The sequence below is a fragment of the Erpetoichthys calabaricus genome, chromosome 17 (genome assembly GCF_900747795.2).
Source record: "Erpetoichthys calabaricus chromosome 17, fErpCal1.3, whole genome shotgun sequence".
NCBI classification, from domain to species: Eukaryota; Metazoa; Chordata; class Cladistia; order Polypteriformes; family Polypteridae; genus Erpetoichthys; species Erpetoichthys calabaricus.
The window spans coordinates 7,470,084-7,494,884 of NC_041410.2; the positions used below are offsets into that span (position 1 = coordinate 7,470,084).

A 24,801-nucleotide genomic window follows, 5' to 3' on the forward strand; every position below is an offset into this window, starting at 1 on the left:
ATAATGAAGACAAAAGAAGAAAAACAGACCATTAGGGATTGAACAATCAAGGACTATCTGGTCCATTATTAATTATTACATAATGCTACTATTGTTCATTTGCATTGCACTACTGAAGAAATCTTCAGAGATTTGAGGATCAATAGAAAGCCCGACCCTGACTTAACAGGCAGTGTGGCCAAGCAGCTGAGATACCAGATTGAAAGGCACAAGACCACCAATTCAACCGCCACTGCTGAGTCAATACATCACGCTGAGTGAGCCACTTAAGAACTAAGGACAAGTCTAACCTAAACCTAAAGGGCAAATCTTAACCCTAACCCTGTATTTGTAAAGCATCCTGGGAAGGAGTTCACTCTGAAAGGTGCTATACAGACGGACGTCACTGCTTATTCAACTTTCAACCCCACTGAGTGAGTCACTAATGACGCTTGCTCACCTCTCAGTTATCGTATACTATGTGCTTTTGAAAGGCGTGAATCATGCAAGGCACTGTATAAAATAAACTTTACTTGTTGACCATTAAAAGCGCTAGAAAGACTTACTAAGTTCAGTTGCCCAGTATCTAAAACACTGGATTAAAAACCACAAGCTTTCTGCCTCAAACACCACCACTGATAGAATGTGTGAATCTGAGCAAGTTACTCAGCCTGACGGTGGTCACATCACGGAGTTATACACTTGGCGGCCACTTTATTAGGTACACCTGTTCAAGTGCTTGTTAACACAAATATCTAAATCAGCCAATCACATGGCAGCAACTCAATGCATTTCGGCCTGTAGACCTTGTCAAGACGATCTACTGAGCTTCAAACCGAGCATCAAAATGAGGAAGAAGAAAGGGAATTGAAGTGACTTTGAACATGGTATGCCTGTTGGTGCCAGATGGGCTGGTCTGAGTATTTCACAAACTGATGATCTACTGGGATTTTCACGCACAACCATCTCCAGGGTTTACAGAGAAAGGTCAGAAAAAAAAGGAAAATATCCAGTGAGCGGCAGTTCTCTGGGCAAAAATGCCTTGTTGATGCCAGAGGTCAGAGGAGAATGGCCAGACTGGTCTGAGCTGATAGAAAGGCAAAAGGAACTCAGATAAGCACTAATTACAACTGAGGTATGTAGAAGAGCATCTCTGAACGCACAGCACATCAAACCTTGAAGCAGATGGGCTACAGCAGCAGGAGACCACAGCAGGTGCCACTCCTGTCAGCCAAGAACAGGAAACTGAGGTTACAATTCACATGGGCTCACCAAAATTGGAAATCGAAGATTGGAAGAACATTGTCTGGTCTGATGAGTCTCGATTTCTGCTGCGACATTCAGGGGATTGGGTCAACAACATGAAAGCAGGGATCCATTCTGCCTTGTATCTACAGTTCAGGCTGGTGCTGCTGGTGTGATGGCGTGGGGGGATATTTTCTTGGCACACATTGGGCCCCTTAGTACCAACTGTGCATCATTTAAATGCCACAGCCTACCTGAGTATTGTTGCTGCCCATGTCCATTCCTTTATGGCCACAGTATCCCCGACTCCTGATGGCTCCTTCCAGCAAGATAACACGCCATGTCACAAAGTTCAGATCATCTTAAACATGACAATGATGTCACTGGACTCAAATGGCCTCCACAGTCACCAGATCTCAATCCAGTAGAGCACCACTGGGATGTGATAGAATGGGAGATTCACATCATGGATGTGCAGCCGAGAAATCTAAAGCAACTGTGTGATGCTATCATGTCAGTATGGATCCATGAGGAATGTTTCCAGCACCATGAAGAATTACAGTAGTTCTTAAGGCAAACGGGGGTCCGACACGGTACTAGCAAGGTGTACCTAATAAAGTGGTCAGTGAGTGTATCGTAGTTGTGATGATCCATGAACAGAGTTCAGCTACTGTAGAAATACACCTTACAGAATAAAGCTAATTTTTATAAATTGAAAAATGTCCATTCATTCCTTCTTTACACCCCATCAATAGGGCTGTTTCCTGGCCTGCAATCTAATGTAGAGTTAATGCTAATGCAGGGGCCCCTCATTCCAAACTGACCAGAGAACTCTCAGAGAACAGCTCTTGGCAGCAAAATAAAACAGGCGCTCAATGGAGCAAGCACAAAATAAAGATACAAATCGCAGCCACTCAGATGTGGGGATGGATATTTAAGGAATAAACTGCAAGACAATGATTAGATTTTTATATTATGTACATTAAAGAACTATCAACAACAAATCAAATCAAATTAATAATATATGGAACAATTATTATAAAAGCAAATTTGAACAAATTGGACTCTGCAGCTGCATGAATAAAAAATTTGCAATGATAATTTTATTTTGGCGACCAATTCAGGTAATTTACCACTTTCAGTAAGCAGAAGTGGGTCCAAAGCTGCAACAGACTTTGGCAATGTGTGTAATGTAATATTTGTACACAAAACTTTGCTTACGTAAAGCAAAAACATTCTCAAATATGTATTACCATTAGAACGTCAAACAGAAAATTGCGATTATCTCGAAAAAAAAACGGTTGTTTTTCGAAAAAATTCAAAGGGATAAAAAAAAGTTTAGAATGTGGTGTTTTACCATAATAATATGTGAAATTATCACATTTTTCATATTTTTGGGGAAACATTTCAGGTAAAATACCACTTCCGGTTAGCCAGAAACAACTCATAACCCTGGCAAAAATTGTAGATTTTGTGTAATAAAAAATCTGAAACCAAGATAAATCCTGTCAGAACTTATTCCACCTTTATTGCAAAATTGCAATCTGTACAAAGAAGGTAAACGCAAATCAGAAAGTGTTTAGTGAAAAAAAAAACGTCAAAGGTCTCCACTCGACTTTCTCATATACTCAGATATGGGGATGGATATTTGAGGAGTAAACTGCAAGACAGTGATTATATTTTTATATTATGTACATTAAAGAACCATCAACAACAACAAATCAAATTAATAATGTATTGAACAATTATTATAAAAGAAATGTTGAACAAATCAGACTCTGCAGTTGCATGAATAAAAAAGTACCACTTCCGGTTAACAGAAATTGCTCAAAAGTTGATACAAATCTTTGTTTTGTACCTAATACTTTTATGCAAAATCTGGTTGACCTATATGAAAGCATACTCAAGTTACACACACACACAATTCCAAAATGGTATTTTCAGACTCAGTGAGGTCTAAAACGTCGAGATTCATCAAAATCTCGAAATGAAATTTTTGGACGATTCTGGTACTTTTCCTTATACAGTACTTTGTATACGAGAAAGTCAGGGAGGTCTAAAACATCGAGATTTATCAAAACCTCGACATCAAATCTTTGAACAATTACAACACTTTCCCCTATACAAGAAAGTAAAAATGGTATTTTCTTACTCAAAATCGATTTTTTGGATGATTCTAACACTTTCTCTATACTTCGTGTATTTTCAGACTTAGGGAGGTCTAAAACATCGAGATTCATCAAAATCTCGAAATTTAAATTTTGGATGATTACAATACTCTCCCTATAACTTTGTATGCGAGACAGTAAAACAAGGGTAAAGGGAATGAATACTTTTGCAAGGCACTGTATATATACAATATGCAGAAATGTATAGGCAACTAAATATTAATATATACAGTATATATTATCTGTCGCATCCCAAACACTTACTGAATTAATGTAGACTATATAAATAGAACGATAGATTTATAACTGATTTTAAAGTATAGATCAATTAAATGAAATCAGTCTACTGAATATAACGCAAGATACCAATGGCTGACGTGAGGAGCTGTTCTGCCGATCAGTGTGAAACACTTGGGCACAATAATCGACTGCACATGCTGGGTCTACAAGCTCAGTGCTACCTTCTAACACAGCTGAAGAGATTACAATGCAGTACAGTAAAGAATAAAGCCTGGCAACCAAAGCACTTTTCATGGGGAGTTTAGGGTTAATGCCGAAGTTGCATTACAATAGGTTCTAATAGCAAAGGGAAATGGCAGTGAAGGATGCGTTTCAGAGGCACAATAGCCCGGTGATAGAATCATTAGGGCTCATTTACAGCCATGAACTGCTCACATCAGCTTATTACCGCCAGAACTTGGGATGAGGCCTGTTTACTGAACAGCAATGGCTTCCCTCACTTGTGTATTGTAAGTGGCTTAGCTCCCCCCCCACCCCCCTAATTCTCAAATTTCCTTAAATTTCAGGATGCAGGAATCAAAGTTGTTCAAGTATTAGACTTTCCCAGGACAAAAATAAGTCAGTGCAATTTCTTGTATGACTCACCAGCTTCCTACTTTTTTTAAGTGTTTTTATGTCTCCTTGCTTTTCCCAGGACCTCCTCAGTTGAGTCATGGAGAACTCTCCAAGTCTATTAAATCCACTGACTTCCCCAGCGCTGATGGTCATGGCCTCTGCAGCTGCTGATTCTTCAAGAGGACCCACCGCTTCACCCTGCCAGCAGCAGTTTGGGGTGCCCGTGACAGTTGAAAATTCAGTGCCCTTCCTCGCGCATCTTACTCGCTTTCGCTGCCATGTACCACCATTCTGAGAGGCTCTCGGGTGCACGGGAGTTTCACTCTTCACACCTTCTTCCATTTCCCCACCCTCCAACTTTCGGGCATCCAGGCCTGGGCGGCTATGGAACGCTGCGCCCTTTTCACCCCGACTCACATGCCATTTCCAGATGAGGTGGAAAGGTTTTCAAATGCTTATGCAGCTGCTGTTGCAGCTGCCAATGCCTCAGTGAGTGGTAGCAACGTAAAGCTGACCAAGCTGCCTTCCTCAGAGCCCCCACAGATCCGCTACCTCACCTTGGAAAAAGAGACTGGGTCAGCAACCTCTGGAATGGTGGACAAGAGAAGAGCTTCTCCATTATCCGCCTCTGGGTCTGTTGCTTGTCCCCGTTGGACAGTTTGAGAGCTTCATTTCATCAGGAAAGATCATCAGGACAGCAAGTGGGCATCTCCGACGCACTCCGAGCCCCCTGACGAGCAGTTCTAACAAGAAAGGTAAGAGAGTCTTTAACATGTTGTTCTTTAATTTGCAAATAGTGGTGGCCGTGCCGTTGGATTGTAAACCATGAGGTCTCTTTCCTCAATCATCACCTCCAAGTTATTGAGAAAGTCTCTTAGGCATCCGAATTTAGAAGCCTGGAAACAGCAGCACTTAATGTATCTGTCATGCGATTTTGTGAGGCTGTTCATCTTCCAATGGTCCTTTTGTCCATTTTGTGACTTTTTAATCCAGTGAAACGTTGTAGGGTGCCTATTTCAGCAATCAGGAGGAAATTGAACCCTGCATGGGATAGCAGCCCATCTCAGGCCAATGTAGGGGGCGACCATTTACATTACCTTCAGTATATCAAAGAAATGACAGAGAGCCAAGAGAAAAGTCCAAGCAGATGTGGGGGAAATTATGCAAACCCAACAAAGGCAGTCTCTCAAAACCGCGTCTTTGCTAACCACTGCACCCACCATGGACCAATGTAAAAGGATTTGAAATATTTGGTGCTTATAGCATTAGACTGTAAATCAGGGGTGTCCAGCTCTGATCCTGGAGGGCCGCAGCAGTTGCAAATTTTCATTCTGACCCTTTTCTTAATTAGTGACCAGTTTTTGCTGCTAATGAATTACTTTTTCCCCCTCATTTTAACGGACTTGCTATTTAAGGGCTCAAATCCCTTAACTGTTTCTTTCATTCATTAATTAGAAGCCAAACAATAATGAGATACAAAACAAGCCAATACACGACCAGCTAACCCATCGTGTCCATCAGAAAATAATGAAAGGTGAAGGTCTCAGTAGTGTCGATCTACTCAGGTCCACTAAACATTTTGACGGGGCTTCCTGCTGTGCTCAAATGAGAGTACCAACAAGCCCTGTAATTAAATAACGAGATAAATTAATAACAACCATCAGCTTCTAATTAAGAAAATGGTTGGAAATAAAACAGGTTGGAGTTTGAAGCTCCTAACTTAGAAGACTGAGTCTGGAAAAACAAAGGCAATTAAAACAAAGGGAAAAGAAGGCAATTAACAGCAGAAATTGGTAACCAATTAACAAAGTGGAAGGAAGGAAAACCTGTAGCCACTGTGGCCCTCCAGTGGTTGGAGAAGAATACCACTGCTGTAAGTTAAAGAGGATGCAGGTTCAAATCCAACCACTGACTTGCAAAGGGAACCAAAATGAAGTACTTAAACTGCTTCTTACTCACACTGTAGAAATATACAAATCATTCCTGGATGAATATACAGTCATTTGTCTTGGTATAGTACCCTGTATAGAGCTATTAACAGGATTTTTCCAACAGCAGACAACCTCATGGCCAAAAATTCACATTCAATTAATATGGAGATAGTGCTGTCGATGGAAGTGCAGTTTGCCCTTGGGCTTCAAGAATTGTGGGTTCTGATAAAAGCAAGGCAGACCTCGTAGACGTCTTCCACTCTTAGCTCTGGGTCACACTGTCATACAGTTCTGGGCTTTGGTAGGTGGTCTGGTCAATTGGTTTAAGCACAGGGCCTTAAACCAGAAAGTTGTCAATTCAGCTCCAGACTTACCGTTTGATTCTGAGCAAACTAGTCACCCAGCCTGTGCCCACCCTGTTTCCAATCCCTAACCAATGGCACTCTAAAACAAAAAAAGCAAGCAATTACACTTGTTGTAACTTGAACTGGTCTTCACTATAGAAAGGTGTTACAGTATATAAAATAAAGACTGGCTTATCTGCTACACCACACTGAGCTTACAGAGTTATTACACTCAACAAGAAGAAACTGCCTGCTTCTTCAAACATTTGATCAAATTAGCTGGCTGGATTCACATAATGGCTTGAATGATTCAATGTATTTTTCGGCATTGAACTGAGATGAAAACAAAGTATCTGACAGTGTTAATTGTAGTATATGTTGTCAGAAAATAAATTAATTTGTGTAAAAGTAATTGTATTAATGGAAACAGTTTAAAATATTGCTTTTCTTTTAAATTCTGTATTGTACATTCAAGCTGATTGCAAAGTTGTGGGTAGTTGAGCTTTTGTTTATAATGGCATTCATTTTGATTGAAAAGTAATAAATAAATAAATAAATAAATAATTTGGAAATCTGTGGCATAAAGAGGCAACAGTGGGCTTTATTTGTTATTTTCCCCTCCACCCTTTGCTTTTGACTTTTTCGCGGGATCGCCCTTTATGCTCCTTCAGCTCAGTGAAATGAATCGCATCTTCTTGTCGAATCTGTCCCTTTATCCCTTTTGATTTGTGGTGTGGATTAGAAGCGGGATGCGTTAGCATCAAGATTCGTCCTCTGGAGCGGAGATGAAACTATGCATTTTGTTACCAGATTAAAGGCTGGCCCACTGGAGATTTGGGGGACAAAGCCTTTGCTTTTTTTTTTTTTTTTTCCCCCAACCAGTGGGGGGAGGTTTGCACATAGAGCTGTGGGTGCCAAGGGGTTAATAGCAGTCAATCTGTGGTGGCTGAAATGAGCATCTGTTTTGTGAGTATGATGGCCGCTTGAGAAGCAGGCCAGGGGATTAGAAGGTTAGCGAGGCGCTGAGCTCACACATACGCCAGGGGCTTCCTGGGGGAAGGGGAGATGAAACCCACTGATTATCACCATCAGGATCCACTTCAAGATTCCTCACCTTTTTCAATCCACTTGTCCACTTCCATTCACTCGTCAGTTCTTTCTCCTTTACACACCTAATAAGATCAAAGAATTAAAAAGTTTGCAAAATTAATGGCAAGACCTGCACCCCAGTTAATGTGCGTCAGCTGTTGCTTGTGTGCTGCATTTCCTATAATGAAGACGTGTTTGTTGTGATAATGTTCATAAAATTAGTGGTATTGATAGGGGAACATTTTCACACAAATGGAAGAAATTGTTTATTATTTTGTCACTACCTTATATGTTAAGTTAGCATAGCCCTTAGACAACAATCAACACAAGTAACATGACTTACTATTCATGCATACATCGATTTTCTGAAACTGATTTCAGTTTTGGATTACGGGTGCTAAGAATCTTTTCCAGTGACATCGAATGCAATGCAGAGCTCAAATATTTTTATTATTCAAAGTATTTTTCTTTTCTACCGTCTATATCAGGCCTATGCCAAGTCATAGGGCAGTTTTATGTGGGGTGTAGATGTGTGTATGTTTTTGGAGATTGTGTTTGCATGAAGGAATCTCCTCACTAGGTAGCAAGTATTTAAAATGGTTGCTTTCTGTAGTTGAAAGTATGTGTATTGAATTATGTGTAGTATCTGTAGGCTTTTGTGTAGCATGTGAGGGATGATACCAGTGTATGGATACACCAGTGGGCACAATGACTGCCATAAGCAGTGTATTTCTTCTGTCAGTGTTGTGCACTTCTGCATTTAAGTTGTATGTGTCTGGCATGGCACTATCAATAATATCTGTTGTTTTGTTGATCTATCAGTGTTATGTCTACCCTGTTACAGTGGATATAAGTTTGTCTGTCAGTACAGCTCCACCCCAGTCTAGCTTATGTGTGGCATTTTTTATTTTTTACAATATGGTTGGCAGATATGTGTCTGTTCGTTTGTGTTTTGGTGGCAGTTCTTGCCTACTAAATGAGCCTGCATGTCATCGGTCAGTGTCAGTAGTTTATAACCTCATGTGACGTGTTGGGTTGTTTCGTGTTCTTTGTGGCACCATCTACATGTACTGTCTGCAATGTTAGCGTCATTAAGAATATATTTTCTGTAATTTCCTGTGTTTATAACTTGATCTTGTATGGCATAAACCCTTCTGTCTCAATATTATTATTATTGATGATGATTATAATAATAATTTCATTGATGCATACACTAATCTCCTGAAACTACTTTATCTTTAGGGCTTTGCAGTAAGGAGACCAAGGTTTGTGTCCTCTTGGTGTGGAGTTTGCATGTTCTCCCCCGTGTCTGCCTGGGTTTTTCTCCCACAGTCCAAAGACATGCAGCTTAGGTGGATTGGCAACACTACATTGGCCCTAGTGTGTGGTTGGTGTGTATGCGTTCACCCTGCAATTGACTGGTACCCTTTCCTGGGTTTGTTCCTGCCTTGTGCCCTATAGTAGCTGGGATATGCTTCAGCAACCCTGTTGAGGACAAAGCAGTTTACAGAACGACTGACTGATTTTATCTAAGGTTACAGTTTCCGACAGACAGAATATACCCCAATGACATCGGGCGCAAGGCAAGAACAAACCCTGTCCATCATACACTCACATCAGGGCAAAATAAAACACCCTAACATAGCAGCGGTGTTTTTTTATGTGGTGAGAGAACCAGAGTAACCGATAAAGGACTCACGTGGACATGTACAGAACATCTGAATCTCACACAGACGCGACCAAATGACTCCTTTCCCTCGCTCTCTGTCCTGCTTCATGTTGCTAACCTCAATTCACCTGCTATGTTTTCGAACACATATCACTGGCACCTCCTTTACCCACAGTTCTTCTAACCACTGGTTGTTGGCATACCTGCCCCTCCCAAGCTCCCCCAATATCAAATTGGTTCCCTTCATCCATTTCTTTGCAATCTGCGCTTGGTGCCTTTTCCTTTTCTCACGCCGTTTCCTCTCTTGCCTTTCTTTCGCTGTCCCCCAGCTCCTTTTTCCAGGTCCCGTCTATTGCCATCGCCTCTCTCTGCTCAGCTGCATCCATATGTAAGCACCAGTGTGAAACACAGATTGAATTAGCAGTGTGAAATGAACTTCTATGAGATGTGTGTCAGAACCTTGTCTCGGTAATTGCCGCAGAAGAGGGGAGTCATCCTCTTTGTTTCGGAGGACTTAGGGGGGTTGGGGGGCGCGGTTAGGGTTTACACTGTGGTAGGTTTGCTGACGAGGTGAAGGGGCAATGAGGGAGAAACAAATTTTTTTTTCCTTCAGCTTTTTTCACTTGGCAGCATTTCATTTATAAGACTGGACTGTTTGACAAAAGGAAAAACAGCACAAGATGGAGACTAGGCCCCCCAGAACGGGCATGTTGGGTAGTTACTTAGTTGACTACCAAGTTAAAAGGTTAGAAGAAAAGAACTAAATTTACTTTGAATATACTGCATGTAGCCAGCCACTCTGAGAATAAATACAGCCTAAACTTGTCTCACTGAGTGGAGGTCTACAAGAACCTTTGCATTACTATCTCAATTGCCTGGAAGACAGAGTGAGGGGTCTCACTTTTATTGTTAACATTACCTTAGTCGGGAGTATTTAACATTTTTTTTGTTTTAAATTTATTAAACATTTTCTTATTCACGATTTTTTAAATTCATTTTTATTTATTTATTTGGCTATCCAAGTCAATGTATAACATTTTGAAAGATACAAATGATTACGTTTCTTTTGCAACTTTTCCAGATGGAGTACAGGCAGGTGAAGTGACTTGCTCATTGTCACACACTGTCAGATTTGAACCCACAACCTCAGGACTTGAAGTCCAAAGTCCAGAGCCTTTAACTAATAAAGGCTTTGTTCTGTGCACTGTCTGGAGGTTGATAGTGACGAGTCCACTACGACTTCCAAGTCCTTCTCGCAAGCAGTACTTTCACGCTTCAGACCTTCCATTGTGTATTCAAATCATTTTTACTTCACAACATGTAATACTTTAAATTTACTTACAACAAATTTCATCCGCCACAAATCTACCCAAGCCTGTCCAAGTCCTTCTACCCATTCCAGATTACCTGCTAATCCACCTAGCTTGGTATCCTCTGCACAGTTAACCATCTTATTAATTATATCCCTATCCGATCATTTACGTATAATAAAAATGGCAGCAGACCCAGAGGGACACCACTCTGAACATCACCCAATTCTTATAGGGTTTCCTGCACCACAACCCACTGCTTTCTATGCTTTAGCTAATTGAGCAGCCAACAACACACAACATTGTGAACTCCTACGTCTTTTAGTTTAATACCCACCGTCTCATTTGTGACCTTAACAAATGCCTTCTGGAAATCAAGATAAATAATACGAGGGACGTTCAAAAAGTTTACGCACTTTTTTTATTAATCCTATTTATTAAGGATTTCAAAAACAAATTACATCACTTTTCTACATAGTCACCTTCCTTTGCGATGCAGTCATACCAACTTTTTAATGCCCAATTACTCCTCCCTCCCGCATTCACCGTTTCCAACGAAAATATAAAAGCGTGGAAACTTTTTGAACGTCCCTCGTATAACATGCACACCTCCGATCACATCCTTTTGTTGCTTCCTCCTACAGCTCTAACATCCTGGCCCCTTAATCATCCCCTGTCTTTAATTATCTCCCACCCCTTCACCGTCTTAACAGCTAGTGACTTGTTTTTCTCGTCATACACATTTCATTGTATGTTGACCCTGTGTTAACCTATATATGACAAATAAACCTAAACCTAAACCTAACCTAACCTAATGTGTGGTGAGTGGACTGGCACAAAAATGGCTGCCGTTGCATCATCCAGGTGGGTGCTACACATTAGTAGTGGTTGAAGTGACTCCCCAGTCAATGAAGCGCTTTGAGTAGTCAGAAAGGCGTTATATAAATGTAAAGAATTATCATTATTAATTAATAATAATAATACGTTTTATTTATATAGCACCTTTCCCATGCTCATGGCACTTATTATTAGTAAAACATGGCCTCCCCATCTGAACCCGTGGTGACTGTTCACTAGCACTCTTGTTCTCTTCAGCTTTTCCTTAATAATTCTTTCCATTAATTTACATGTGGTGCATGTTAAAGCTTACTGGCCTATAGTTCCTTGGAACTGACCAATCACCTTTTTATATAATAATTAATATCTGCTATATTTCTGTCATTTGGAATTTCTCCAGTGGGCAGTGACTTTCAAAAAATATTTTTTATAAATGTGCTCAATAACCACCTTATGCACTCAATGATACAGTAAATGCTCTCTGGTCCTGGTGATTCGTTAGGTTTTAGCCCATTTAATCTATGTAGCACTTCTCCCTTTAAAATTTTTAAATCGCTCAGTACCTCCATAGTCTTCACTGATAATGCTGGGAGGTAATTCACTTCGTCACACATATAAACTTCAGGAAAATGCAACTTTAGAGCATTTCCCATTTCAGTGTCTGTATATTTTAATTCTCCCTTTACTATTCCCGTCACACTTCTCCTCCATCTTTGACTATTTTTTATATTACTAAAAAAAATTAAAAGAATCTCCTTGGGCCAACTTTTGCTTTATCTCTTTGGGTCATATTTCACCTTAACTGCAGTATTCCTCACTCTAACTGCTCCTGATTCGTACAGCACTGGCACTAACCACAGTGCCACCCTCCTTTCCACAAGTGTGCCCTTCGATTACTCCTTCAGTGTGCCACGCACACCAGTGTTTCGATTTACTTTCTCTTCTCAATGTCCTGTCTTCATGTGCCTTTCCTCCTTACATACAGTCTATTTGCTGCTCAGTTTGAAGTCTATCTTTCTTTGCAATAGTGAGAAGTTAAGCAAAAGGACACCTTATATTGGCTAACTAGTACTAGGATGTTGTACCGTGTTAGCCAGTATGAATGTTGTGGTTAACTAAAAAGATTACAATATGCAAGCTTTCCAGGCAACTCAGGTCCCAACTTCAGGCAAGATGTCTTTGCAATTTAAAGTGCCAGGTGATGGTGTATTAGAAAATAATGAAACCTGTGGTGAGAACAGGCCATTCAGCCCAAAAGGTTTGTCCATTTTTCTATATAAAATAAAGACTAACCGATTCACCCAGGGCTCAGCTTGAATCACCAATCACTTTTTAGTTTAGAGTTGTTATTTTCTTCTCATATTCACTTTCCCTGTACTTACTGCCTTATAGCATCTTTCCAAGCTTATCACCCAGCCATAAAAAAAAAGAGAAGCGACAAACACACAGCCCACTTCCACCCCCCATTTTCTTCTTGTATTCTTTTTATGCGCATGACGCTGGTGACATCAATAAAGTTCAATAGACTGCCGTAAAGCAGAAAACTCTTTTCTGTATGTCAGCCTAGTAACTCTGTAAAAAAAAAATGAAGCTGGAAGAAGAGCATTGAGATTTATGAGCTTGGCACTGAAGTGCACTAAAGATTAAGGACCTAGTGTGGGGTGTGAGGACTGACAATTCTTTTATACACACACACACACACACACAAAATTCTTCTATAACTTTAGAAAACTTTGGGGACATCCTGTTGTTTCTCCGTACCCCTCCTATTCTAACTATCTGCAACCCACTTCACCCCCACCCCCCCCATCCAGGATGGAAAAAAAAAAAGAACACCCTCTTAACCTTTTCGCAGGTGGCTAAACAATACCGCCTCCCCTAATTTCCAAAGAGCCCAGCGCATCACTTTCCCTCTCTGCTCATTTACATGAGAACAGTGCTAGCTGTTGGGAGGAAGACATCAGAACGGCCAATGAATGTGTGAATGTCTGAAAGTGATATCTCTTGGGTGGCCTGGCTCAACTCGGAAGAAAAAAAAAAAAAAGAGCAGTCTATTCAAAAGGCCTGGGCTTCCAAGAGCGGATGGAGGTAGAGAGCCTCTTTTCTCATTTAACAGACTTTTTGTATGTGGGGCAAGGGGATTATTTAGAGAAATAAACTACTCTCATTAACCAGGACTGCACCCCCCAGTGCTGCACTCGACTCTTGTAAGCCTATTAATCAGGAAATTGGTCTTTAGGATAAAGTGGAAAGGGGGGGGGGGGGGTCGGAGGGTGGAGGAGGAGAAGAGAGGGAAAAAAATCTTTGGGGCTGAGAAGACCCTGAGAGTGAGAAGAACTGAGCGCACAGCACAGCACGGCACGGCACTGAGCTCAGCCACATCCTCTATCAGAGACCAACCAAGCCAAGCTGCAGATTGAACAGCACCCACTTTATTCATTAGAAAGTCTCAGGGAGCCAGTAGGCTGTCCGACATTCTTAGAAACACTGCTAATGTCTAAAATGGCACATTACCGGGTGGTGTGGATCCTCCTTGAACCACTGCTTGACAAAGAACTATTTCATTCCGGTAAGGGTTCTTTGCACGTGGTTCTATGGGCTTCAAGAAATGTTCCTAATATTTAGAAAAAAACAGAAATCTTTAATGCATAGTAAGCTAACTAGCAGGATCCTAACAGATTAAGAAAACCTAAACCTAACCCGTGCATCCACAATAACCCAGTGCTTACCCACAGTCTTTTTAATGTAGACAATTTCCACCTGTTATCAAAAGGAATGTCAATTATAAATACAAGTTGGGAAACACCGTCCTACAAGAAGCAACCTCTGAAAAGGATTCAGGGGGTTTATGCTGACACATCATCATCTAAGCCACAGTGGCTGCCACTTGTCGGTCCAACCCCATTTATTAACAAGAAGTCAGTTATTGCTGATGAAGCACTTATTGCTCTATTCATTTTAGATTTCTCGTTTGTTGAGTTTCCCCACCCTTAATTGCTTCTTAGTCCTAAAAACTTGGATTCACTTTTTATTTATTTTTTATTATTGTTCCTTATTAACAACTAGCCATCCCCCACGGCTTCACCCACGTAGTAGTGAGATAGGACAAAGTTTAAAAATCATTAAACAAACAGGTATTGCTAGCTAAGCAGAGGCGACAGGTAAACCGACTTGAATGGAGGCTGGCGCGTGAGTGAGTGGCGCTCCCCACTCCTGACGTCACGCTTCACCCTCTCCTTGGCCCACAGCCTTTGTCTCGGATTAGTGCAAATATATTGCTCCTGCAAGTGAACTATGATTCTTAGCACGATGAGAGAAGTCACAAAATCAACCGGAATGTTCAAGCAAATTACAGAAAAACCCAGATTTAAATCCGTTAAGTAGTTCTCTCATTCGCTAGCTAAGTGGAGATAAGGTACGCCCCGAGGTTGGCACGTGAGTGGGGAGGACCCCGCCCCTCCTCCCTCAGTTCGCTGCGTCTCTCTCGGATGCACGCAAATAAATCGGAACCGGAAGCGAACTATGATACGTACTGCGATGACAGAAGTCGCAAAATCAACCGGAATGTTCAAGCAAATTATAGAAATAAACCCGATCTAAATCCGTTAAGTAGTTCTCTTGTGAAAAGCGGACAGACATACAGATGGACGTTGGATTTCCGTTAAGTAGTTCTCACAAGAAGGAAGCCTTGGAACTTGTTGTGCAAACCAAGGCAAGTCAAGCCTACCCAGCAGTAATGGGCACACAATAGGCACCAACCCTGAAAGGGACTCCAATCTATTACAGAACACACTCATGTCCATTTATGTAGCTTGTAGGTATCTATTTAAATCATATTGTCTTTAGTTTGTAGGTAGAAACCAGAATCCTTGGAATCAGGGGCTCAAACATCTCTTTTAAGCCCCTCCATATGAAAGATAGCATTTCTTAAAAAAAAAAAAAAAAAAAAAAAAAGGTGTTGCTGCTGGGGAGTGGGGTGCCGGTTCCCTTCAGCATTTTCTTAAGGAATAGTCAACTATAGGTACTCCTTGATTCTTACATGCTGGGCAAAGCTTTCCCCTACTGTTGCAGTTCTGCTGGGCAGACACTCAAATGGACACAAGAACAACATGTAAACTGTATACAGAAGTGGGGAGGGCATCTACTGTATAATAAAATACAATGATCTGCATGTCTACACTCTTAGAGCAATGCGATTGGTTAGTCTGGTTTTGGTGATGCAATGAAAAAGGAAGTGTGAGAGTGAGATAAAATGAGGAGGAGTAAAGGTGCATGCTAAGAGAGTCGCCTTCAAAGATAGAAAGTATAAAACCAGACAGGAGGCGAGAAAGGCGCCTTGAAAATAATAACAGAAGTCAGCTTTACAGGAATGTGCTTGAGAAAAGGAATGGCAGTGAAGAGATGTAAAGACACATGTGAATACACAGGTAATGAGGGGAAAGTACATGTAGGGCAAGAGGTAGAATATATTAAAAAAAATATATGTGCTATTACCCATCTTCGACAGGCACCATGCCTAGTATGAGATACTTCACCTGGTGCTGAAGGATGGGCAGCAGTGTAGAGCTGGCCACTGGCATGTCCTACCAGCCTTGAAGAGCTCATATTTACACTTTTCTTTCCTACACACTCCCAATAAACAAAGATGCAATGTTGGCACAATGATAAGGAAGCACTGCAGCCTCAAAGTTCCACAGAATTCTACTGTCACTTTAAACTTTAGAGTCTGCCTAGGGTTTCCAAACATATTTTTAAGGCTGGCATGATGGCATCCAAGCTGAGGTTCTTTTGACACAAACACCTGACTGTGATTTCTAGCCTGGTCACTCTGTTAAGGTTGCATCTTCCCCATCTGTCTGCCTGGGTTTTCTATGAGTAACCTTGATTACAAACACCGTGTTACAAATTCAGGAACACGAGTGTGATTCTTTGCCAAGTAACTGTATTCATATTGTTCTGTATAATAAGGACAATGACATTAGTTGCCTCCTGTATCACAAAGGCATGGGCAAATACAATCATATTCAAATAATTTTTGTCTTCGTAATTGTGTGGTATGGGGTGTGTGTGTATCAGAATATGCCCTGCGACAGGTGGATTCCTTGTCCAGAACAGATTCCTACAATTACAGGCTCTCAGAATTATTGTTACTTATGATTTGGACGTCACCTTTATCCAATATTTGATAGATACAATTGATTACATTTCTTTTTATATCTTCTAATTGGAGCACAGGCAGGTGAAGTAACTTGCTCGTGGTCACAGTAGTGGGATTTGAACGTCAGGATTTGAAGTTCAAGGCCTTAACCACTACAACACACTGCCAGTAAGAGGAAAAAAGATGAATGCAGATAATAAATGCACAGATGGCTCCTCAGTACATTTCCCCAGAGTAAACCTACAATAATTCAAACTAATTTATTCTTATTTAACACACTTTCTCTTATTAACCTAGTGTACTTAAAAATGAGAACAAACCCTGAGTGGGTATTAGAAATATTGCCACTTTGTGCAGTGTTCTTGTCTGCCTTGGACCCTTAGACTCTGTACCCCAAGATCCACAAGGTCTCAGCAGCATCCACCCCTGTATATTCACACAGGGCCAGAGTAGATGACAGCATACACATTTTTAGGATGAAAACTGGAGAACCTTAAAACACACGGGATGAAAATACAAATTACTTCAAATTAGTTCAAACAGGGTTTGAACTTCCACCCTAAAGTGGAACTACACACTGATCCACCATGCTTTCCTATAATACATTCCATTTTAAAAAGTTTTTACTGCTACCACTATTTTCTATTGTTTTACTTTTATTTTAGGGAAAGGTGTGGCGACCCATACTAAGTGTCTTTAAGCAGGAGGAGCCGAATGCTCTTAGAAATAAACAAAAGAATGTCATTCATCAGGGACAACTTTCTCCATTAACATCAGAGTACCATGCAGCTATGGAGCTACAGAGACGACTGCAGCACTCAACCTTCCCAAGCTCATAGGGCTATTCTTTTACGCACGGAACCTCATATGGTTTCCAGCTATCCTAGCGACTCGCTGTTTAAGCTGCTTCTCTTCATGTGCCTTCAGAATTAGCCTGTCAGAATGAAAGTGAGGTTAATTTCCTGGAGAGAGGTCGACATGCCGTATCTCAGCACTGTGTTTCACTTCTTGTCTCCCAGTGAGAGGCATTGATGTGGTACAAATTGAACTCCTTTCACTGCTAAATCAGCGTCGGCAGACCCCCTAGCCTCTTTTTATCCTGCTCCTCCCCTTCTAGTCCCTCTCAGCGACCCGCACTCTTCATCGTACTGTAGACCCGGCTTACTCTTCTTTACTCCATTCTACCTTGCTTTTTCTTTCTTTTCAAAATCTATTCATCCACTGTCTTGTCTTTTCAAGGACTTTTAGTATTAATATTTTAGTACTGTTGATAGAATGTGTTTTCTCCATGTATTGATTTTTACTTATTCTGGTAAAGATATCGCAAAAGTCTTTTAAAAGACGTGGGCTGAGAAAGCAGGAAGATGGACTGCTTAAAACACGAAAAGAAAAAAAAAAAAAAATGGTATACTCTTTTTTTGATTATTCGCATTCCAACATTCATATCTGATGCTAGCAGTCTCAGTTAATCTAATTCATGGGCCTCAGAAGCCTACCCAGGCAGCATCGGGTGAAAGACAAGAACTAGCAGTTCATTGCAGGACTTACTCACACAGGACCAATATGGAATCACCAGTTAGCCCAAACACATGTCTAGGGGGATGTGGGAGGAAAGCCCACACTAACATCAGGAGAAAATGAAAACTCAACACAGAGAATAGGTACAGGGTCCTACACCAGGACAGTGGATCTGTGAGCCAGCAGCACCAACCACTGTGCCACCATCCCACTAACATTTTTAGTTTGTTACTTCTCTATGTATATATTTAACTGAATTATGCAAATAGACCAGTATCTTGTTCGAGTTTGACCTCCTCCTTGTTTCTAGTGTTGTCAGGATAGTTACCCAGCTCCCTGAGACTATATACAACTTCATATATTGGACTGGAGGCTGACTGTTTTAAGTCTGGTGAAATGGCTGTGTTTAATGTTACTACAGTACTTTCATAACACTTGGACCTAGCGGAGGTTCTCAATAATAATAATAATAGTTTATTACATCTATAGCACTTTTCATGGTACTCGAAGCACTTTACACAGTGAGTACGGAGCCACTTTAACCACAACTAATCAACTGGAGGATGAGAGAGGTAGTGAGCCAATCAGAGACAGGGGATCATTACGGGGCTAAATGACCAGGCTGTGGTGGACATTAGCCAGGATATCAGGGTACACCCAACTGTTTACGAACGATGTCCAGGGATCTTTAATAACCACAGACAGTCAGAACTTCAGTTTTACATCTCATCTGAAGTACGGCACCATTTTTACAGCACAGTGTCCCCGTCACTGCACTGGGGCATTGGGATCCTCATTCAGACCACAGGGTAGGCACCCCCTGTTGGCCTCACCAACACCTCCTCCAACAGCTTTTTCCTGGTTGGTCTCCCATCCAAGTACTGGCCAGGCCTGAACACGCTTAACATGCTCAGGTTGGGGTTTCCTGGTGTACAGTTTGCATATTTACTCTTAGTTTCTTTGAGAAGTCTGGTCTTCTGCCATAATCCTAAATCTTGCAATTGGATCAATTCCTCTGTGTGTGTGTGTAGGTGTGTGTGTGTGAATGTGCCCACTGGTGGTTGATATATCATACAGGGCTGTCAGGACAGTTCCTCACTGTCCACAATACTGTAGTGGGGAAAAAGAAGGTCAAAAATGTACTGCCTTTTTTCCAGTTTGTATTAGAATGGTGTGATGACACACTGGGTGATGATGAAACCTTACAGGTCTTGGATCCATGTCCATTTTTAGTTGGTATTACCTGGTGTGGAGGAAACATCTCACCAACTATGGAAAAACCTCACAAGTCACATCTTTCTTGAGAAAATTATGTCACCCCCTATAATTAATCATCTCTAGATTTAATTTTTTCTGAGCTTCAAGTACACCATATTGGTTTGTTTTTTTTCCCATGCATCAACAACACCTGCCATTTAAATCACGTGATCATAATCTGACATTTTTATTGGTAGGCGGTCTTTCCTCATTGGTCAGTGGACTTGCTAGGTTTTTGTTTTGCAGTATGTAGTATTCTAGCTTCTTCCTCTGTGCCCTGACTGGAATGAAGCCGTATTTGGCCATCACCACTACCTTATAACATTAGGAAAATAACTCAATTTGGGAAAAAAATGGCAGTTACTCAGTTTTTCCATTGCACGTGAGACCTGCTTTCTTGCATGGGTTTACTTAGAGAACACTTTTTTCTTCTAGGCCAGTCATTATAGCTAGATTGGCTTACCACAAGTATGCAATGAGTGTGCCCACTGAATAACTGGCATTTTTCTCTGAAATTTGCTGGTGTTTTATACCCAATACTGACCAGATGAGTCCTGCTTCAAACATGGATTAGCTCAGTATTCTGAAGGACCTGGGCTTAATTACCAGCTGCAATTGTCAAGATTTGTTTGTTAAATCATTGAAAATTCAATTTTACTGTAAGTTTAACCTACATTCGCTTGTGTGTTTGTGTATGTATATGTTATATATGTTGTACTTGTCTTAGATGTTTGCAAGTGTCCGAGCCTGTATATTTAGTGAAGAGCACTGTACAAAAATAATTTGAACGGAATTGAAACTCTTTCTGTATCAAATTTAAATGGTCTCCTCTGTGTCAACATGGGCATCATCCAGTTTCCTCCCTATTTAAAAGAGGCAAGATTTCAAGTCATTCTAGACTAAGAACTGGCTTGGCATGAATAAGTATGGAGTTTTGTACCTTGTGATGGACCGGCGTCACGTTCAGTATTGGCTCTTTCCTTACAATGGAATACAATACACAATACAATTAATTTTTGTATAGCCCAAAATCATGCAAGAAGTGCCGCAATGGTCTTTAACAGGCTCTGCGCTTTGACAGCCCCCCAGCCTTGACTCTCTAAGAAGACAAGGAAAAACTTACAAAAAAAAAACTTTGTAGGGGAAAAAAAATTGAAGAAACCTCAGGAAAGGCAATTCAGAGAGAGTCCCCCGTCCAGGCAGGTTGGGCGTGAAGTGGGTGGTAAAACAAACAAAAGGGGTTCAATACAGCACAATACACAGAACAGAACACAAGTCATCCTCAATTCAGTGTAATAGGACAATAGAAATATTACAAGTACAGAGCAGAATTCAACAGTCGATGATATCACATAATACGATTTGAATTTGTTCAGAAAACGTACACCTTATGCTGCCGAATAGCAGAAAAAGTGAAGAGGAAAGAGGTAGATGGGTTAAAAGTCACTCTTAATTTAGATTTTTAATATAAATGACAGACTTATTTGGGAAAAAAAAAACACTTTAGATGTGTAGCTCCTGTCCTGGTCCTCCCCTTCTAGACCCTGTCAGCGGTCCGCACTCTTCATCATTCTGTAGATCCTGCTTATTCTTCTTCACTCTATTCTACCTTGATTCTTCTTTTTTTGAAAATCTATTCATGCACTGTCTTGTACTTTAAATGACAATCGTGATTGTTGAAACAGGACAGTGAAAATAAAACCATATACTGTGTATAATAATTATGGTAGGTCTTTTCTGTTAGTTCCTGGTCTTTTTACAGTTTGGTGTTAGCAGGTTGTTGATGGTGACACTTTATCTCATGTATTTTTGCAGTACCTTAACTACTCATTTACTGTGATGTAACAAGACCTTAACAAAGGATTCTTTTAGTAGTTATTTATGCTTATGAAGCACCAGTAAAGTCATTATTCATCTCTGTGCAGTGTAGCAAAATAACTTATGAATATGAAGGTTCTGCAATTCTTATACTGTACTGAAGTATGCAGTATCAAAAGACATGGGCCTCACTTACGCCACTTCTGACCATTTGAAAGTGAAGATATTTTAGCTGGCCAGATGAAGAAGCACCGTTATTAACACCCAAAGAAGCCTTTGTTAAGGTTAGTCAGTCAGTCATTTTCCAACCCGCTATATCTTAACACAGGGTCACGGGGGTCTGCAGGGAGCCAATCCCAGCCAGCACAGGGCGCAAGGCAGGAACAAACCCCAGGCAGGGCACACACACACCAAGCACACACTAGGGACAATTTAGGATCGCCAATGCACCTAACCTGCATGTCTTTAGACTGTGGGAGGAAACCAGAGCACACGGGGGAAACCCACGCAGACACGGGGAGAACATGCAAACTCCATGCAGGGAGGACCTGGGAAGCCAACCCAGGCCTCCTAACTGCGAGGCAGCAGCGCTTCCACTGCGCCACTGTGCTACCCCCTTTGTTAAGGTCTTGTTGCAAATCACTAAATAAGTCAGCGGTTCTCAAACTGGGGGGGGGCGCGAATGTTGCCATATGTGGAGTAATATCGCTATTCGTAGGAAAATTTTAAACTTGTAGCGGTGTATCGGCAGCAAAAAATATAGGACTAAATTTTATTAGGATTTCAAAAAAACGTTAGGGGAGCATGATTAAAACTGTTATGAAAACTCGGGTTGCAAATACTTAAAGGCTGAAAAATGCTGAAATAAGTCATGGATGTATTTTTGCAGGGCGGCACGGTGGCACGGTGGGTAGCGCTGCTGCCTCGCAGTTGGGAGACCTGGGGACCTGGGTTCGATTCCCGGGTCCTCCCTGCGTGGAGTTTGCATGTTCTCCCCGTGTCTGCGTGGGTTTCCTCCGGGCGCTCCGGTTTCCTCCCACAATCCAAAGACATGCAGGTTAAGTGGATTGGCGATTCTAAATTGGCCCGTGGGTGTGTTTGTGTGTGTCCTGCGGTGGGTTGGCACCCTGCCTGGGATTGGTTCCCTGCCTTGTGCCCTGTGTTGGCTGGGATTGGCTCCAGCAGACCCCCGTGACCCTGTTTGGATTCAGCGGGTTGGAAAATGGATGGATGGATGTATTTTTGCAGTACCTACACTAATGTGTTACCTGTTTTTAATTTTGCTTTCCTACCTAAATGAACAAAGCAAAGACTCCCTGTACCACACATCAGGGTACTTGCATTTTTATGGATGAATATTTTTAATTACTTGTGCTGCATTTCTCTCAGAATCAGACTTCAATTGATTTTACTCACCTGTACAGACTGAACCAGGCCATTGAAGCTGTGAAGCAACCTCTTATGCATTGTTATGATGCTGCTGAAGTGTAGTATACAGTAGGGGCTAAGATGTTGAATTTAACACCATTGGACTATCAGCTCAATTCTTCTCTGTTGTTAAAACTGTGTGACCCTAAGCAAGTCACTCAACCTGCCTGGGCAACAACTATAAAAAAAATAAAAAAAGAAAAGAATGAATAAATGAATACATAAATAACTGCAAACTGATTGTACTGTATTGTTAAATAAAGGTGTCAGCCAAACACACAGAAATATAAAAACATTTTTACTAAACTATTCAAGTGTGGCGCAGTAGTTTGCGCTACCACTGCTTCACAGATCAGAGTTCTCAGATCAAGTCCCACACCTGGTCATCGTCCTCGTGTAGTCTGCACATTCTAATCACACTTTCACATCTCCAAAGACATACATGTTAAGTTAAATTGACCCAGAGGTGAGTGTTAATGCGAGTCTGAGCAGGCCTTTATGGTAAACTGATGTCCTGTCTAGAGATGGCTCCTTCCTAGTGGCCCAAAAGTACTGAGCTATGAATTATTCTAAGCAGGCCTGAAAATGTTATGATATATAAATGATTCTATTAATGTGTCATAAGTAGTCATAACCTGGTAGCACTTCAGGCAAGGCAAAAATCAACTGTCACCAGTCTATAGCAAAAATAAATAAATATCAGGATAAAATTTATGTTACAAAAAAATTGGCTCTGTGCGCACGATGTCGTCTGCCCTAGCTTCCCACAGTCACCATTCCCATAATCCTTTCATTGCCCATTTGTCTTCCACCTCAATCATGCCTTCTAATTATATGTCGGGTGGCTGGGGAAATACATGTATTTAAATTGACAATAAATTAAAGAGTAGAATCCCTTTGGATGAATCCAAGGATGCAGGGCTTCAGATCAGTTTTGCCTCTTGGTGGGCTGACTAAATCCAAACCGCCACTACAAAGCCTCAACTGCTGTTTGCACACTACGTGTAGAGCTTCAAAAGACGCTGCTGCGAGTTGAAAAGATGCTATAAACTGCCTTCGTGTTCTTAAAAAAAAAAAAAAAAAAAAAAAAATCACACCAAAAGTTAGATTTTCGGCCAAGTTACTTGAGTGGGCAAAAAGGAAAGAAATGCAACGTTTAACTTATTCAGAGACTTGGTTTTGTCTGATTGATCGAAGGAGGGAGGCATTTGGGTGGCTAAAAATACTGTATGTGGAATCTCTTCCTCTTCTTTTCTCCGCTTTGCTAAACCCCAGTGGCCCTTTCAGAAGCACAGCCGCCTTTGTCATGGTAATGGTGTCCTTTTTGCATTCATGCACTCATTCTTCTTGTGGACTGCAGGACTATTGTCCTGGTGATGAGGGGAGCAGTGGGGCGCTGATACCGACCAGATGGAGCTTTTTGACAGACATAGGGAGATGGGGAGGAGCAGGAAAGATACAGACTCAGACGTTGGAGAACACTAGGCTTGTGGAAATGAGTGGCCGAATGGAGACCCTCCAGGCCTTCGCACTAACTACAAATCATCTGTTAGAAAAGATGTCTAATAATGGGGTTATACCTACCTGAAGAGAAAATCTTCAGCACTACTACGTAGTTTTTAAAAAGTATTTTGGAAGCAAAGTGCTAGCATGTTGCTTTACTTTATATACTTACTGACACTGCATTAATATTAAAATCACAATATTTGTACAGTTCCTTTTGCAATAAATAATGCAGCAAAACTCATTATAAAGCACATGATAAGGCTGAGACAGAAGAGTTAAACAACGGAAATGAAACAACTTATTATGAATTGCTCTGCCGATTTGCTAGGTCTAATTATGAAAACACATATTTTCTATATGAAGAACGAATGGAGGTTGATTTATAACATTTGAAATGCTGTTTGCTTTTTCTATTTAAAACTGTTTAGCAAATTTAATCAAAGCTATTTGCGGGAAGTAGCAGTCCAGATGATTCTTTCAACAAGCAGTAGTTTTAGAAATGGATGCCTTCAAGCACCTAAAGATTCCTTTTAAGTCAACTCATCACTTAAAATGAACTGTGTTTGGGCCAGTGGTGACCGAGTAGGCCATACAATGCATGGGCATCTCATCTAAGGTGGTTTTCTACCTTGGCCTCTGGTTTCTTTGACCTCCACAATGAAAATGATAGGTAAGCGCCATAATGTATG

At 41.0% G+C, this 24,801-nt stretch overlaps 1 long non-coding RNA gene across 1 annotated transcript in view; it reads left to right on the plus strand.

Moving 5' to 3' along the window:
- Window positions 1-24,801, plus strand: part of LOC127526163 (uncharacterized) — a 41,558-nt gene that overhangs the window by 4,211 nt on the left and 12,546 nt on the right. The window contains exon 2 of the long non-coding RNA XR_007933787.1: window positions 4,327-5,002. This is a non-coding gene — a long non-coding RNA (uncharacterized LOC127526163). The remainder of the gene's footprint in view (window positions 1-4,326; window positions 5,003-24,801) is intronic.